This window comes from Peromyscus maniculatus, chromosome 20, assembly GCF_049852395.1.
Source record: "Peromyscus maniculatus bairdii isolate BWxNUB_F1_BW_parent chromosome 20, HU_Pman_BW_mat_3.1, whole genome shotgun sequence".
Lineage (NCBI taxonomy): Eukaryota > Metazoa > Chordata > Mammalia > Rodentia > Cricetidae > Peromyscus > Peromyscus maniculatus.
The window spans coordinates 66,471,708-66,490,629 of NC_134871.1; the positions used below are offsets into that span (position 1 = coordinate 66,471,708).

General features: G+C 45.1%; 2 long non-coding RNA genes across 2 annotated transcripts in view; both read left to right on the plus strand.

Moving 5' to 3' along the window:
- Positions 1–3,609, plus strand: part of LOC107400888 (uncharacterized) — an 81,379-nt gene extending 77,770 nt beyond the window's left edge. Inside the window, exon 6 of the long non-coding RNA XR_013046571.1 lies at positions 743–3,609. This is a non-coding gene — a long non-coding RNA (uncharacterized LOC107400888). The remainder of the gene's footprint in view (positions 1–742) is intronic.
- Positions 3,610–12,719: 9,110 nt separating this feature from the next.
- LOC107400889 (uncharacterized) overlaps positions 12,720–18,922 on the plus strand; it is a 34,178-nt gene continuing 27,975 nt past the window's right edge. Inside the window, exons 1-3 of the long non-coding RNA XR_013046572.1 lie at positions 12,720–13,597; positions 13,700–13,886; positions 14,046–16,101. This is a non-coding gene — a long non-coding RNA (uncharacterized LOC107400889). The remainder of the gene's footprint in view (positions 13,598–13,699; positions 13,887–14,045; positions 16,102–18,922) is intronic.

Here is an 18,922-nt window from a genome sequence, read left to right on the forward strand (position 1 = left end):
CTTTCCCAGTCTGGGCCCCTGCTGGTGAGGCCCTGGCACAGTCTTACGCTGAATGTGTGCACTGATTTTATGATCATATTGCCCGTGTCACTCACCATGATGCACATGCCTCCTACGTGCTCACCAGTGGGCATTACTACCCCAAAAGGTGATGCATATTCATGCATGTGCCGTGTTCTACTGCTTCTGTGGTTGTGGGTCTGAGCTGTGAGTGAGGCTATGGTCCTTTGTGTAGATGCAACTTGGCTCACACGTGATTTTCATTTCCAATTGGAACTCTATTTAGACCCCCAAGTCTCAAGATGGAAAACTTTCTTGTCATCTATGACCCTCAACAAACCTTTAATTGCAAGGGGGTTCTTGTTTGTGGGGTTTCTCCAGCGCATGCAGGGAACGAACAGGGCCGATGGAAGGTGGTTTGTGTCCTTTTCAGTTCCTGGTTATCATACCCAAACAGTACTAATTTTATCTTAATCACTACCAATATTGTCCACATTTCATAACATTATACTTTAAAGTTAAGAAAATGCAGACCGTTTGTATCTTGATCTTGTCATACACTGGTAAACAATGATCAAGCTTTTATAGTCACATGAGGCTCCTAGGCATGCACAAACTAGAAATAGAATCGGTCTTTAGTGGATGCATTTTCGTCAACAAAATTGATTTGTTATTTAACCCAAAGATCATCTTCCCTCCATCCTTGAATGTCTGGTTAATGGAAATTTTTTTTTTTTTCCAGGACAAGATGTACTTTGGATTGGAATTTGACACTGACTGGGGACCACGGTGAGCCGCAAAGGTGACAAGCATGGTCTGCTCATTGACTCAATCTGTGCATTGGAACAACGATGGCGTTTGGAATTTCAGTTTCCCCACCCACCGAGCAGAGGGATGGGAAGTGCAGTGTGTATTACATTTGTGTTCCTGTCCAGCGCTTCATGCTCAAGGTGTCTGAGGTGGGGGCAGGTCTGTGATAAAAATACACTTGTTGAAGAAAAAAAAAAGATAGGATTTCAAAATTAGTTTTTTAAATTGCTTCTGACATTCTCTAGTCTCTAAGTTTTCTTTCATTTGGAAAACCGAGACTGGCATAGTTAGGAGACTATGAAGAGTCATGTTCTCAGCTTCATGGAAATCCTTTCCCATCCTCTGCCCTGGTCAGCTGACAGGGTATTGGCTTATTACCCATTCTCTTCCATTATCAGCCCCCTTTAGATTAATGACCCAGAGAGGAGCTATTTTATTGTGAAAACCCCAGACACAGCTCCATGTCAGGTGTAACACTGCATGGGTATCAGTGACAGCTCTTGGGGCCTGATCCCAGGGCCACGTAGCCGTGATATAGTGTGAGTTCCTGCAAATCCCCTGACCACATGGGCAGAAACATGCGACACGGAGGCATCGGAGCCTTCCAAAAATAAGTGGGTGTGGCTAGCTCTAACTAGGTGTGTGCTTCTGAGGTTTGTGGGAGCCCCTTGGGGGAAGTGTTAAAAACTGAGAGATGGAGCCAGCCAGCACATCCTGGCTCCTTCCTCTCTGGTTCCGAGTTAAAATAGCCTGAGGCTTGGCCGTGAGTTCTCCTTGTTTGCCCCTTCTCTTGTTCTGTGAGCTATTGCTTATTTTGTGTACTTTTCAAAAAAAAAAATTGTAAATAGAGTGCCTAATGAAGTGTACTTTTAAAACCTCACACAGAGATTCACTTCATAGGAATTTGTAGCTGTATTTAAATCTGACCCTACTTTTCTCCTTTCTCCTCTGCCTCAGCAGAGACCCCAACCCCCAACCTCTCCTGTGTTAGTAGGAGAAATTCCTACCTGGGTTTTCTCACAGTGATGCGTGCTGATAGGGTTACTATCTCCAATTTTGGTGAAGTTGGAAATCACCATTTATTTCATAGTTAGAAAAAAGCTAATAAACCTAGCGGGTTGATCTCTCTTTGTGAGTAGAAAGTGTTGAGAGGCTCCACTGCAATTAGACCTTAAATGCTGGAATAGTGTTCTGTCTCTCTTGGATTTTCACTTCAGAGAAAGGGACCCTGCTTACGTTGTCTGCGCCGAGTGGGGATTCTGGTTTCTCGTAGTAACATTCCTCTGGGCAGCACGCACCGTTTATCTCTCTGCAGTCTGTGGCTCAAGTCCTCCCAGCTCCGAGCACAAGAAGAGCATGGGTAGAAAGGATCGACGCCAGAAAAATCTCTGGAGATTCTCTAGACAGATTCTCACACTTTAACTCTGTGTCTCTCTAAATGGCGGTGGCCTCTTGTGGGACTAGCTCAAGGACGGCGCTCACTAACCTCAAAGGATTATGGTTCCAGAACACTGCTGGCTAGGGAAAGTTCAGAAGAACCAGAGCCCTTGAAGGACCTGAGCAAACTGCTTCGCTTGGGAGAGAGAAGCTTTGAACATAAAAGTTATGATATTTAATTAACTTTAAGGTACAGACAATGGTCAGCTTCCTGGCATTTTCCCCTTCATGGTAAACACAGGAATAATAAATTTGGAGAGTTTGGGGCAACCGTGGCAGAAGGTGGGAGGGACCCCTCCGTGAGATTGGCGAGAACAAACATTAAACAGCGTCTAATTATCATATGAGAAGATTCCAAAGAATCTTTTCACACATCTTAGGGAGGAATCTGAAATTCTTTTCGGAACATAATGTTTTACAGTTACGCTTGAAGTGGCTCCCTGCCACCCCGAAGGAAGACATTGTAATTCTGTCCTCTTCAGTCTTGAGAGCCACTACTGCAGAGAAAGACTGTTGGAAAGTGATGTGCTACAGAATGATAGCTGAATGCTAGCAGGATTGAATGTGTACAGCCATTGAAATTGTATTTAAAGATGCAGGCAGCTCTTTCTTTTCCTGACAATTTTAATATAACTTCAAAATTTATCAAAAATGGTAAAGCTCTAATGTGTAGAAGTGTTGTGGGGTTGGTCTGTCTCTCTCTTTCTTTCTTTCTCTTATTTAGTTTTTATTTTTTTTGTTGTTGTTGTTTTCAAGACAGGGTTTCTCTGTATAGCCTTGGCTGTCCTGGAACTCGCTCTGTAGACCAGGCTGGCCTTGAACTCATAGAGATCCGCCTGCCTCTGCCTCCCGAGTGCTGGGATTAAAGGCATGTGCCACCACCACCCAGTGGTTTGTTTTTCTTTATCAATGAAATTCACACAGTATTCAGTAACTTTTAAGAAGGATTTATTTAGGTTGTGTTTCTATGTGTGTGCCTGAGTGTATGTGTGCGTACCATGTGCATTCTGATGCTGGTGGAGACCAGAGGACTGCCTTGGGTCCCCTGGAATCTAACTCAGATCCTGTGTAGGAGCAGTAAGTGCTCCTATGTCTAGGCTCTTGATCTATTTTGAATTAAATTTTGAACCTGGAGTACCCCTCAGTACGGCATCCAATGTCGTCTTTTGTTTGCGGTCTTCAGCGGTCTCAGCACCATGTGTGGAGGAGGTTGCTGCTTTCTCTGTTGATGCTGAAGGCTCCTGGCTTGGTTCCGGATGTCAGTTCTCTCCTCTGACCTTGTGAGCTTGTTCTGGGGCTGGTGCTCACTGTCCCCCAAATCGTGACATCAGCGTTCTCTTTGGAACTGGGAAGTGTGCACACTCCAGCTTTGTGTTCCTTTTACAACATTGCTTTGGATCTTCAGGGTCCCAGCAATTCCGCATGAATGTGAGCATCACACTTTCATTCTGAAAAGGAGGTCGTTGGAATTTCACCAGGGGTCACACCCAGTCTACAGGACGGTTTGGCTAAGATTTCCTTCCTGGAGCTAAATCTCAATCCATGAACATGGGATATCTTTCTGCTAGTTGAGGTTTTCTCCTTTCCTTCAGCAGTGTTTGTAGTTTTCAATGTATAAGGCTTTGACATCGTTGATGGGATTCATTCATAAGTAGCCTGGTGCTACTGTAGGTGCAATTGTTTCCTTTTGTAACTTTTTTTAGTCACATTCACCTCTCCCCCAGTTCTTCCTTTCAGGTCCCCCTACCCCCACCCCACTCCCTCTCTCTGTCCCCTCCTGAGTCCAGTCTGTTAGGCCACTACTTCTGGGTATGGGCCTGCTCTGGAGTGGGGTTGGTGTCCCAGGACTCACATCATTCTCAGCTCTTCTCACATCCAACAACAACTCTCTCTCCCCCAGCAGCAATCCAATGCCAATAGCTCCTCAGCTGGGGGTGAGACTTGGTGCCCACCTTCCTGGAATTATTTCCTTTATTTCTCCTTCTCGTTCTTTTATTGCTGCTGTTTAGAAACGTCTTTAATGAGCTGACTAGGGCCCAGTGACCGGACTGCATTTGCAAACCCTGGCAGTTCTTTTTGGATTTAGGCTTTGATGGTTTCCATGTGTAGAAACAAACCATCTACAGACAGAAGTCATTTTGTCTGTTCCTTTCCAATTTGGATGCCTTTAACTTCTCTTTTCTTGCCTAATAATTTTGGCCAGGGCTTCCGGTACAATGCAGAATGGTAGAATGGTCGTGTTGAGAGCTGGGATCCTTATCTTATCCCTGATCTTTGGGGGCAGTCTCTGCCTTTCACCATTAGGGTGGCTTAGCTGCCTTTTCCTACAAGCTGAGAGTTTCATCTTGTGGGGGCAGTTCACTCCATGCCCCGCTCACTGAGTGCATTTTATATAGAGAGCTACTGACTTTTGTTGAGTGTGGGGTTTTGTGTCTGTGTCTTATGGGATGATCTTGTGTTTCTACCCTTATCCTCTACAAAATATGTTGCATCAATTACCCCCCCCCTGCATTCCTCAGAAGTCTCTTCTTAATCACAGGATTTCTGTGTAGTGTGCTATTGAATGGAGGCCATCCATACTCTCGAAGACTTTGTTTTTAAATCTATACGGCTAAGATGATAAATCTGGGACATCTGACATTTTCTGAATAGAAACAGAGGAGTGGATGGTGGGGAAGGTTGGTGGGATACACTGGGAGGAGTTGAGGGATGGGAAGCTGCCATCTGCCTGTAAAACTTAATAATAATAATAATAATAATAATAATAATAATAATAATAATAAACATTTTTAAAGATTCAAGAAAAAAAAGAATAGTTTCTCTTTTCAGTTTTCTTGTAGTATCTTTGTCTACGTTTCGTATTGAGTAGTATTAATCTTGAAGAATGTGTCTGGAGTTTGTCCCTTTTCTGTTAGAAAGAATTGAGCTGGATCAGCATCATTTCTCCTTTAAATATTTGGTAGAATTCATTCTTTCCCAGAGTCAATTTTATTGGGAGAGTTTTTAAATATCCTTACTAAAAATCGAATATAAATTTAAAATTTCAGGTAAATATAAATTAAATAACCGTGCACAGTGTATAGTGTTTTAAGATGTGTGTACATCATGGAATGTCTCAATCAAGCTAATTGACATGTTTATCACCTTCACATACTTATCACTCTCAGGGATTTTTAAAAGTGTTTTATATGTGAGAAACAAATATACTTTCTTCATAATTAGAGCATGGAGACTCCAGAGTGAAAGGGAAGTAGTTTATTGTGCAATTTTTTTGAACTCAGGCTTCAGCCCAGGAGGGCAGGCAAGCTAATTGAATACAGAGAACAACTTTTAAGCCCTAACATGACCCCTTTCCACGTTCCTCTTTGATTAAGTGATGGGAGGGCCAATCTTACAGTAACCTAGGTCTTATCCTTCCCTCTGCCTCTTACGTTCGTCCTCTCCTTAGCATAAACCTTACATGAGTTTATTTCTACCTTCTGTATTCTGTGGATTTTAAAGTTGATCAAGCCCATGACCTTACCACCATGGCTTCAGGTCATCAGGCAAGCTTAGTCATTTTTTTTTATTCTAAATGTCTAGTTTGGGGGGGCAGGGTAGCTAGACTAGCAGGCATTCGCAGGGATCTTTTTTTTTCTGTTGTTCATTTGTAGCTGGATCTAAGCTGGCTTAGGTGAACCATCAGATTTCATTTCCTGCATGGATGTTGTCACTAACTGTGGTCATTGTAGAGCTCTTGAAGGAATCCTTTCTGTATAACTGAAATGTTATTCCCTTGGACCAACATCTTCCCCCATCTACCACCCCCAGCTCTTGGTAACCGACATTCTACTCTCAGCCTCTGTGAGTTTGGTTTTCTTACATTCCACATATAAATGAGACTGTGAGTTGTTTCTCTCTGTGCCTGAGTGGGCGTGGGGTGGGTCGTATGGTAGCTCCATTTTTAATTCTTTTTTGAGGAGGCTCCAGTTTTCTGCAGTAGCTGCACCGATGGACCTTCTCCCCGCCAGTATCCGAACACTCCCCTTTGTTCCCATCCTCACCAGCACTTGTTATCTTTTGGGATCATTTCCAGAAAGTCTTGCTCGATGACTATGCCAGAAGCTTCCCTTGGAGAGCTTTGTGACTGCTGAGATCGTCTGTGTCTTGAGTTGTTGAGTGTGTGTTGAGTGTGTTGTTACCGTGACCATCACTTGGCTGTGGACAGCTGCCCACAGTGCTCCCCCGTAACGGTCGCAGTCTCTGGAAGGTCAGTAGTCATGGTCCACTGTCCAGTTTCAGCATCTTTTTCCGTTTTCATACGCTGAAGTTTCACTCACTTTATTGATTATATCGAAAACAAATGACTGGGTTTCTGATGCTTTTCTGGTCTCTGTTTTATTTCTCTCTGCTCTGATCTTTCTTCTCTTCCTTCTTATCTCTGTGTTTAGTTTGTTATTCTTTTTGTCAACTCCTTAAAATATAAAAACAAGTCACTGGTTTGTGATAATTCTTTGGCAAAGCAAATATCGACAGCTGTTCATTTTCCTGTAATCACTGTTTTAGCAATTCCCCTAAGTTTTGGTCTCTAATGTCTTTTTTTTCATCACCTCAACATATTTTATATTTTTCTAGTGATTTCTGTTTTTTCTCATTGGGTATTTAGCAGTAATAAATTAATTTCTGCATAGTGGTACATTATCTAATTTCCTTTGGTCATGGATCCCTGTCTTCCTTCAGTGATGTGATTCAATTGTATGGTGTAATTCACAAATCCACTGGCGATTGTTATTGGCATTGCATTTTGGCATCCCAGAGAATGTTCCATGTGCATTTGAAAAGAATATCTGTTCTGCTGTTGTGGAGTAGTGTTCCATGAGTCTCTTGTTAAGTTTTGCTGATTCACCACATTGCTCAAGTCCTGTTTCCTTCTTACTGGAAGCAGCAGCAAGCTATTCTGGGATGGTGGGCAGAGTATGGACGTCTTCCTTCTGCTGGCCTGGCGGATGGGAGGTGGTAGGTGGTGTGCACATGCTGAAGGTCATTGGAATTCACTAGTCCTTCTCTAATCAGCCATGTCCCTGGATGCTGTAAATGTCTGACAAGCCTGAGGTACTCCAGACTGTAGGTTCTGATAGTTCGTGCCAGCTCAGTAGCTGCTTTGGGGGAAGTATGGGTACGTGTAGCTTCCCACTCTGCCATTTTGGGAGGCATACGCCTTCATATGTTTTTTTGTTTTTTAATTTCATCTTATGTAAGTCAGTTGGCTATTGTTAAAAGGTAGCATTAACCTTAAGTGAACAAAATGTTTAAAATAGGCAAAGACAGAAAGTTATACCTGATAGATGCTCCTGTTTGGCCTGCTGTAATTCCCCCATCCACTACTATACACAGGTCAACCATGAGCTACTCTGTGCCGTGTTGGGCTTCCGGTCTCAGATGGGGGTGAGCAGAGGCTCCCTCTCGACGGGTTGCTGGCACAGCTGATTTGGTGGTAGACACTTTTCCACTGTGCTTAGCATGCCAGACTTAGCTGGCAAGTGCTGGAGACTGCTCATCATCCATCTTCCACGGGAGCCAAGCAGTCCCGTGACAATGTGGGGAGCCTGGCAGATCGGTCCACTCCAGTGGCCTGAAGCTCTTCCTGGCTTCCCTGAACGCCAAGAGATTAATTATGACCAGTATTAGGCCATGGGTGTACCCAAGACCTAATCTGGCCATCTCTGAGGTAGACAATAAATGGAATGAGCTAACCATGTCATCTCACCTCATGGATCAGTACCGCTCAGAGCCGAAAACCAGGCAAAGAGCACATTCTGACCCAGACGTGGATTTGTCTCCCATTAAAGGCCTCACTCTTCACAGCTTACAAGTGCTGCCTCTATTTCGGATGAAGAGGTTTCAAGGACCAGGGTGGCCAGGGAGGGACTCTTGGAGGAGGGCTTCGTTGAGCTTTGAAGACTGAACAGAATTTGGAGGAGCATGGAGCAGGTGGCGGTATATTCCTGGAAGGATCCTGAGGCATTTAAAAACAAAGCCGAGGAAGAGTAGCCATGATGGCTTCTGGTTGGGTGCTCCTCCATCTCGGTGGCTTGTTTCAGTCACGAGTGGTAATATTTTCTTGTTCACCCAACTCATATAGCTGTTATTTAAAACCGTGTAAAATCCCTGGAGGGGAACGTGAGGGCTCTGAGTAGAGCCTGAGGACAGGTAATCTACACACCTCTGGTGTTTGCATGAACAACATCATGTGATGTCCAGCTGAGACTTGTAAATTCAGTTCCTTTGCGTCTTAGAGAGATGGGTTCCCAGCAGGCCTCAGTTCCCCGGTTGGCTGCCTGCAGCTGCTCGTCTCTAAACTGACCAACTTCAGCCCATGGATGGAACGAGAATTCTAACTGGTCTTAATAATAAAAACCCGGAGTCAGATGTCAGGGTGAAGGCTGAAAGATCAGAGAAGCAGAGCAACCAGCCATCAGAGAGACTTCTTACCTCTCCGACTCCTGAAAAGGGGGCTGAGCTCCTGTCTCCACCCGACTTATAGTCCTCTCTCCACCATATCACTTCCTGTTTCCTCCTCCCTAGTGCTGGGATTAAAGGTGTGGGCTACCACTGCCTGGCCTCTATGGTTAACTAGTGGCTAGCTCCGCGCTCTGGTCTCCAGGCAAGCTTTATTTGTTAGAGCACAAACAAAACATTACAACACATGGAGGCTACTGTGGCTTGAATATGGTTTGGGTATACTTGCCCCCTCCCAGGGTTCCTAGGTTGATACTCTGTCCCCACTGAGGGCTTAAGAGGGTGAAACATTGGTCTGACTGTGGAGGTTAAGGGTGGGTCATTTGGGAAGTGATTAGAGAATAGAGGCTCCATGGGTGAATCCAGGCAGTTTTCTAAGAAGGCGAGAGCCCGGAAGACAGACGTGCACAGGTTCCTCTTGACACGTGATGCTCCCTGCTTCCTCAGAACCCTGTCAGAAAGAATACCATCCCGAAGTACAGCCCTAGATCTTAGATCAGAAATATGAGCTGAAACACACCTGTTTACGTTGTAAAATAACCCGCCTCAGCTACTTCATTGTATAATAAAAATGGACAAATAAATTAAGCCAATCAGCTGGGTGGCGGTGGCAGACTCCTTTAATTCCAGCACTCAAGAGGCAGAGCTAGGCAGATCTAAGTTCGAGGCCAGCCTGGTCTACAGAGTGAGTCCAGGACAGGCACCAAAACTACACAGAGAAACCCTGTCTTGAAAAACCAAAACCAAACCAAACCAAAACAAAACAAAAAATAAGCCAATCAAGATGACAAATAAGAAATATTACCTTTGTAGGCTATCATATTATTTAAAATACCTACAAGCAAATAATAATGTTGAAATAACCACCAAAGTATCTACATCTAAAACTGTTCTTATTTAATTAATTATAATTAGTGGTCATTCATTGAACATGGTACTGGTTCCATAAGTACAACTTTATATAGGTATATAAGATACTTTATTTTAAAATACACCATCCTTCTGGGGATGCAGTTTGTGTAAAGCACTTGTCCAGCACATGCAAGATTCTAAATTCAACTAATTCTAAATTCTAAACCAAACCAACCAGTCAGCCGCCACCACACACAGTAAACACACCCATCAACCAACAACAGAAACCTAGCCTCCATTCTTAATCATCCAGGATAGATAATTTTCTATGAAAAGTCTTTTAGTGTCTATCCAATGTGCCATATCTTTCTCACCAAATGGGGAGACTTTTTGGATGGGATAGAAAAAGTCCCTGTGCTCAGAGACCTCTTTTGTCACATTTTTTGTCGTCCGTCTCCTCAGACAAAGACAGCAACCCTAACTGGCCAGGAGGCTTTTTGCTGGTGGCAGTACAGGCACTGTGGTAAATTGGCTGTCTGTGTTGGGAGAACTCGGCATTGGGAAGGTTTCTGGCTACAGGAGGAAGCTTGGCTCCTTCCATTGCTTCTTTGAGGCAAATTGTTAGGATCAGTGCAGTGAAGAGTTTGGTTAGGGGTGGAGGCCAGGACATGTGTTTTCCATCAGAATCGCATGACTAAGGACAAGTGAGAGCACACACTTCGCACCAGTGAGATGGAGCAGGTTATACATATGGGTTTGGAATAATCAGAGTGACTTTTAGAAATCGATGAAAGCCCAGAATTCGACAGAAGGGCACGAAGGTTTCTGCTGAGACCCTCAGCATGCAGTGGTTCCCTAGAAGCCAGTTGTTGGGTTTCTGTCGCCTGTGGGTGAGTCCCACTCTGTTCACCCTGCCACCAACCTTGGGCAGACTCTTGGTCCGTTAGACCTGCACATTTCCTTCTCTGCCAAAGGATCCTGACGCCCAGGAGGGAAGGGCCTGCTCCAGCTCTGTCTTTCCCTTTCAGTCCCTGGTTTGGAAAGCAGGCATCATAACAGTGGAATAGTCATCGGGGAAATCAGTCTTTCTTTCTGGTTTGTCTGTGGGTGGATTCTTGCTCCCCCATTCCAGGAATGCTTTCTCTATAACATCCAGGCATTTACTCCCTAGTCTCTCTTATAAAGGGACAGGCACCCTCTGTAGACTTGTGGTCACAAGGGACTTCTCACAGGAGATAGTGGTGAATTGATGGCGTTTTCAGGGTAGCGGTGCTGGCATCCACTGTCCAGTATTGAGAATGTTAGCGGCATAGGCTGGGCCTAGCCACTTCCCAGAGCAGCGGTGGCCGCCTCATCACACTGGCTCAGTCGTCTCATTTTATGCACCATCCTTGAGAGCCTGGAGAGCCTCAAAAGTGGTTTCACAGTCTCACTGCGAACACCGTGGCTGATTGCCAGCTCAGCCTCTTGCGTGAGTCTCTCTGGAATCTGCAGCCCCGCATGAGTGAGCGTGGAAGAGAAGAGATGCCACCAGTGGACTGAAGCCAGGACACCTCCTGGAAGGCCTCGGGATCAGGTTCAGTTTGCATCCTGCCTTTATACTCTAAAACCATAAGGTGCAGTGGGCAAGCAAGCAAGGTTCTAGAGAAGCGTGTGCCAGTCAGCAGGTTGTTAAGGGCAACAAGCCAGCCCATTGTTAGAGCTGTTTCTCCAGGTCGTTCCGTTCCGGGTGGTGGCGAGTGAAGTCATGCTTAGAAAAGGCCGGTACAAGCCGTGCTTTAGGTAAATCACTAAATAAATCAATACATCAGCATCGAATAATTGGTCTTTTCTACCTTAAGCCCATATTGGTCTCCGTACCTCACCTCCACGAGTTCTGATTGGCATTCTTTCAGTGGGTATTACGTGGGACAATACAAAGAAATGGCTTGGCTAGGGCATGCCGTGCAGTAGGTGCGTGTATTAGTTACCTTCCCGTGGCTGTTCTAAAACACCAGCATTGTGTTCCAGACAGATAAGAATCCATCACCACAGGGAGGCGTGGCAGCGGGCAGGCAGGGTGGCTAGAGCAGGAAGCTGAGAAATCACATCCTGCATCACAAGCAGGATGCAGAGCCGGTGAACGCGAAGTAGGTAGGGCTGTTACCTCCCCCAAGCCTGCCCCCAGCACTTCCGCCAGCCCGGTTGCACCTTCTCACTTCCTGAAGCGGCACCACTGACTGTGGAGCAAATGTTCTGCCGTCTATGCACGCACGTGGGGGAGGGGGCGGGGCATCCTCATCCCAGCCACTCCAGCTTTCAAGGAAAATGGTGTCCACGACGTTTGCAGTGGGAGCAGCCGGAAGCACAGCCAGAGGAGAAACTGCAATCACATCCACCGTGCTGTGCGCATTCTAAGGAGAACGGTCTGAGGGTCAACGGCTGGATAGGATACACAGATGGAATTTTAGGTCTCACAGAATTAACAGGGTGCAGCCTGCCTTCCTCATTTAGAAACGGGGGACGCTCTGGGCCCTGGGCGAGTTACTCACCGCCACCAGTTGGGCGAGTGGCAGACTGGGACCCTGGTCGCTGGTCTTGGGTCGCTGGTCTTCACCCAGCCCCTCCTGCTCTTCCAGTGGAAGAACTAAGAGGCAGGTGTGTTTGGCGTGGGTCAGGTTCTGTGGGGAACTGAACAGGAACCGTGGTCAGAGCACTGAACACTTCTTTCTCCTGATGGTCAAACCCGGAGCCGCAGTCTACCCAGACATGCTCAGAACCAAGGAGAAGAAGAGTGAGCATGGCTGGTGAGGAGCCACAGCCAGGACAGCCATGGCAGGCTCTGGTCAGGAGAGTGCCACAGGGAAGCTGAAGGGCAGGGTGACTCTCACCCCTGGGGTGTGGTAAGGGTCATTAATATAACAACAATAGCACATATATTAGAAATTAACTCAGAGTTTGCAGTTTGTTTTTTGAAAGGACATCATGTTATAACTTAAAACACATACACGTGAACACACACACACACATACACGGGGGGGGGGGGGCCCAGAGGGGAGAGGGGGCAGAGGGGAGAGGGGGAGAGAGAGAGAGAGAGAGAGAGAGAGAGAGAGAGAGAGAGAGAGAGAGAGTTGGGGATTGAACTATGTTGCTATATGAAAAACAAATCTGCTTTGTGAACCCTCAGAGAGCTGCTTCAATAGTGGCTGTCTTAGTTTCTTCAGGATTCTGTCATATTCATGATAAATGAAAACAAAGGGGAATGTCTGGATTTTAAAAAAAAAAATGTAGTGGTCTCTAGAGACTCTTTATGTGCAAGGTCCCAGGTCATCGTGGCACCCAGGAGGCAAAGGTGGAGTCGCCTGAGTCCAGGTGGTTTCTAGCCTAACATTCTGTCCCCTCAGACCCACGTGTCCAGAACTTCATGTAAACAGTGGAGTCAGGCCTGGAGCAGGCCTGTAAACTGAGGCAGGAGAGGTCACAAGTGCAAGGCTTTTCTGGACAACAGTCAATTCAAGGCCAATTTAGGCAACTCAGGGAGACCTTGCCTTAAAGCCTGCAGTAGGAAGAGGGCTGGATACAGAGCTCAGTGACTTGCCTAGTGTGTGGGAAGCCCTGGATTTGGTTCCTGGTACAGAGACGGGGGTGGAGAGAAGGAAGGAAAAAATCATGGGTATTGCTGTAATCCCCTCCAGTTGAGTTTGTGTTGTGAAGGGAGCAGACAACAAGAACAACATTTTTAGTAGCTCAGTATTTCCTCAGTTATCTGTAGATGCATGACCTTCTTGGGGGGGGGGGGGGGCGCGTCTCGGTGAAAGGGCAGCGGCTGCCCTGAGATGTGAGGCTCTCAGGGAAGAGATAACTCCCCTGGAACAGACAGCTGTGAGCCGCCATGTGGGTCCTGGGAATTGAACCTGGGTCAGTGCTCTTAACCGCTGAGCCATCTCTTCCTGTCACCGATTCCAAGGCATCTCGGAGAACATCATACTCTTGAGACAGGGGAAGAGTTCACAGATAAAAGGTCAGAGGACGGAGCCTCGCAGCAGTATTGTGCTGTCGACCCCTGTGATGTTACCCTCAAAATAAGAAACTTAAACAACCAACATCTGTTGTCTGTTTCTAGGTACCCAGGTCCAGAGGTTGAAGCTGAGCTGCTGGCTGAGGCCAGGTCATAGCTCCACAGACAGCCTCACTCACAGCCCTCTTATGTGGCTGCTGGAAAATCCACTCCAGCTCCTAGATACGTGGGCCTCTCCACAGGCCTCCTGCCTCCCAGGGCTCATGACTCTGCCTTCTGGGCTTCTCTTAGCGTGGGTGAGGGGGAGGGAGGGAGGGAAGGGGGAGGGAGGGAGGGAAGGAGGGAAGGAGGGAGGGAGGGAGGGCAGGCAGAGGGGAGGGTGATAGTAACTATAATCTTTATATGACTTATTCTCTGAAATGACATTGACATATTTTTGATTGTCCATCAGTTTGTGGACATATCCTTAACACCACAGTATATACCTTATAAAGAATTCATGCACAGAATCGACAGAGAACACTTCCAAGTCTGAGAAAACTAACAGTTCTGTTCCAAGCAAATACGAGAACCCAACACACACTTTAAAACGATGCACTAGTGTCTAGCAAGTATGTGAAAATATGTTCACTACCACTGGCAACCATGGAAATGTGAAGAGGAGCCCACACATGCTTGCCAGGATGGATAAAAAGTCAAAGGACTTAAAATGTTGATTAAGTATCGGCAAGGATATGGAACAATTTTGGAACGCAATGCTGCTGGTAGCCAAATAAAATAGTATGATAACTTTGTAAATTTCTTTAAAAAAAAAAAATCTCACACACACCTAACATACAGTACAACCAAGAAAAATGTACCCAAGGAGAAATGAAAATATAATAGTATAAAAGTTTATACACATATGTTCACAACAATTTTATTTAAAATAACTAAAAACTAAAAAATGACATGAACGTCTTTCAGCAGATAATAGAGGAAAATGTGGTATATCCATTCAATGGCGTACCACTAAGCAATACAAAAGAATAAGCTGCTAATATAGAAAATATCAAGGATGAGTTCCAGAATCATGTTAAAGGAGACACAAAAGGGTACATGCTTTATGGACCCAACTAGATAGTTAAGAAATATACGAACTATCAGGAGTGAACATCTCAGGAATGATCAAAGCAATACATTCTGCCTTGGGCTATAGGTAGAGGGAAAAATAGAATGAAAATAATAATAATAACAACAACAACAATAAATTATCCTTGAAGGTTGGTGGAAATTGTCTGTCTTGGTTGCTGGGTCAGTTTTAAGAATGAATACATCTGTTAAATCTCATTAATTTGTGCACCTTAAATGGATGATGTTTTCTGAAAAAAAAAATAAAAGGCTTTAAAAAGATGAGTGTGTGAGCAGCTAAACGTCAGTAATTGTGCCTCTTTAACACGGTTGAATGTCACATTGGAAGGGGACAGTCACCACTTGCTTAACTTGTGGCTTGGCAAACCATTGCAATTGCCTGGCTTTTTTGGTTTGTTTGTTTGCTGTGCTCTTGTCTGTGAACTGTGTACATTTTGCAGAGGAGTCAAAAGTCAGTGGGAGATGAGAAAGCTCCAAAGGCAGTTGATGGACATGAGTTATGAGAGTGCACGGAAGTGAACTCTTCCTCTGTGGCTAACCCTGACATAGATTTGGTTGTTTGTTTGTTTGTTCTTTTGTTTGTTTTTGTTTTGTTTTGGCGGTGGGTAAGTACATAAAAATATATTTGATAAAGAAAGTATAAAATCCACATACCGGGCGGTGGTGTTACACACCTTTAATCCCAGCACTCGGGTGGCAGAGGCAGACAAATCTCTGTGAGTTCGAGGCCACCCTGGGTTACAGAGTGAGTTCCAGGAAAGGGGCCAAAGCTACACAGAGAAACCCTGTCTTCAACCGCCCCACACACCAAAAAATATCCACTATGAAGCGTGACAGCTTTGGTTCCAAATGGCTCTTCTAACTGCAGAGAAGTTCACTGAGCTACATAGTCTTTGGGTCTGGTTAATTTTATTGTGTGATTTTTTTTTTTTTGCAAGATTTTTTTAAATAATAAAGTTTGCAAAATTTGAGATTATTTAAAAATTTAAACAAGAAAATTAACAATAGTCAAGTACGTTAAAATAGCAGAAAAATCTACATGGGTAGACCACATAGAGAGCTTTTCGTGTCAAATGGCTGAGTAAATCTATAATGAGAAAAGTTAAAGTGTTGTCTTCCCTTTTGTTTTGAGTATTTCAGATTTCAAAGGGACACAAGTCACTTCTTCAGGACACCCTGAAAGTGTGCTGAGGGTAGACCTTAGCCATCACATCAGAACACCCATAATTTGGGAAGTGAAGTTCTCAGGTCCATGAGGACTAGAGAGCTAGCGTACAGAAGTGTGTGTGGACTCCCAGAGCCTTTATCCCTGCCGGGGCAACAGCAGAGCCGCTCACTTGCCTGCGCTCCATTGTATCCCTCAGCAGCGTTTCCAGGTCTGTTCTACTTATTTTTCCTGTTTTCCCTTCCGCTTGGCTCACTGATGACTATCATTCTGCCGTCCCAGTTCCATAACCAGCACGAGCTCCACAAATACATACGCCATTGGATTTCCAAGTATTGGGAAAGCAAGTAGTTTATATGGAGTGAGGAGTTAAGACACATTAGGAAATTTTAAAAAAATCTTCCTTCTTTATTCAAGAGGGAGCTAAAAGAGAAGATCATCTTCTGTTTCAGTTCATTTTGGCTTTTGTCAAAGCTTGGTGACTAGTTCCCTCCAGAATATCAACTGCCAATTAGGAGTGTTATCCATTCATTAACAAGAGCACACGGTTGGGAGCTTGTTTCTGGGCTAGTTGGAGCAACAGCTTATTATAAGTTATAAATCAAATAATATTTAAACCAATTAAATAGGAGTAAATATTCCTTAAAACAAATTAAACTTTCATCAAGTCTTTCAGCAAGTCATCCGAGCAGGGAGTGGCTGGGAACACTGTCCCTGTACCTCAGGTCCCCTGGCTCTGTCCTGTTCTCCCCACACTGCCATGTTCCTCAGGTCCCCTGGCTCTGCCCCTTTCTGCCCCTCGACAGACTCCCTTGTTTTTATTCTGTCTTTCTTTCTCAGAAGACTTGTTTCCTGTTGGTCGGAGTCGGACTTACACAGCAATGGCTTCTTCGCACTTGGGGTTGCTCCTTTTGGACTCAGTCTTGGGTCCGTGGTACTGCAGGGGCCGTGAAGGACCACATGCAGTGTGGGATCCCGTGGGCTGACATTGCCTCATGGTATCTAAGTCATTTGTTTGTAAGTGCTTACTCTAGTGTTTGCACAGTGACAAGAGAACCATCCCATGATACATTGCTCAGAGTCGTCTCTGTCATGAAGTGCTGGCTGGCTGTAATTAGATTCTGAGTGTTTCCCAGAATACATCGAAAGGTCCCAGATCATTCCCTTTGAAGTGTTTTTCCTTATTATCATTTGGCAAACTCAACAATGATTGGAAGCTAAAATCTAGCAAATTTCACCTCCTAAATAATTTTGAAGCGGCTGTGATGTTCTAAAGAAATCTGAAAAAGGTGTGATTTTTTTAATACACAAGGCTTTCAATAAAACAATATGCCACTAGGTTTCATATTTCTAGTCTAAATGCCATTTGACTTTTCCCATGTGTAGTGATTACAGGTATTATCTCTCTATACACATACATATGCATTTACATGTGCTCATATGTATAAATATTATACACAGCATAGCAATATATACTGTGAAAGGTCAACATTGAAACAATCTAGTGGAATGCTTCTCATTGGCTTTATTTGATCCTAAAATTGGGCCACAACTTAACTCCGTAGAGAGGGTGGGCGTTGTAATGGGCAGACCGGAAGAGGCTGGATGGTCTGGCCAGAGAAAGGTGGAGAAAAACAGGAGGAAAAGAACAGAAACCATGCCGACCATTTCAGAGCATGTGTGTGAGGACCCAGGTTCAGTTCCTGGCCCTGTAAGATGAGCCCATATCAATGGCAACAAGAATTATATTCTTGGTAAGGCGGAAACAGAACAATAAAAATACATTCTTCCTGGCTGTTTTTGGTGTAAGGATTAACCAGGGAACTTTGCCATCCTGAGGATTGAAATGGGAAGCTTGGCTATATTCCCGCTAATCCTAATCATTTATCAGGACACACAAACAGCTTGGTTTGAGTTTAGTGAGGGGATTTTTAGCAGCAGCGACTCCATTTTGATTTCTAGCCTTGCATATGGGGGTCCAGTAGAGGATCGCAGTCTTTAGCGAGGACCCTTTTTGATTTGGATTTAGTAATATTGTGGTGTTATTGTGTACTAGTGAGACAGCGGTCTATCAAAATCAGTGGGGGACAGACTGAATTAGGCAGGCACTGATAGAGACACTATTAAATCACGCGGGCTGCTACAGCAGAACTTCATGTGTATTTTAGAGAGCTTGATTTTTATTCAAGGAAGAAGGAAAGTTTGGGTTTAAGAAGCAGAGTTTTTTGTTTTTGTTTTTACAGCAACAACATTGTTAAGGCAGAGGTGTTTGCTGGTGAAGGCTCAGGTTTGCTTTTCACGTTTTTCTTTTTTTAGATCAGTTTTTGACTTTCACTCCCTGCATCACTATTCTGTGCATGCGCACATGCACCTGTGCGTGTGTGCCTGTGTGGTGGGGCAGCACTGGTGGTGGTGGCGGTGCCTGCGTGGGTGCGTATGGAGGAGAGGTCACGGTCGGATGTCTTCTTCAGTCATTTCTCCACATCACTTTTGAGACAGGGTCTCTCACTCAACTTAAAACTCACCGCTTTGGTCGGACCGGCTGGCTACCGAGTCTCCAGGTTCACCCGTCTCTGCTCCAGCAGGGCTAGGGTCACAGGTATACCTAGGCCGCTGGACTTGTGTGTGAGTGCAGGGAATCCAAACCGAGGGCCTCCTACTGGCTGCAGGGAGCACTTTCCCCACCGAGCAAGCACCCCAGCCTCTGCATCACCGGCTCTGTGGCCTTTGTGAATGTAATTCATGAGGTGGGGTCCTCCACGTCACCCACCGCAGCTCTGAGCTAAGGCTTCAACAGAAGCCCCTCCAAAAGCCTTGAGGCGCGGATCCTGTTAGGACTTTCCGGAACATCTATCATGGGCTGGGGCTGTAGCTCTGTGGTAGAGCACTTACCTAGCCCGAGAGAAGTCACAAGTTCATTCCTAGCCTTGTCAAGCAAACAAAACCAAACTGCAGGCACGCCACCGCCGCAAAGAGTGCTGGGAATCTTTGGTTTGAGCTGGAGGCTTTTGGACCACGTGACTCCTTGCTTG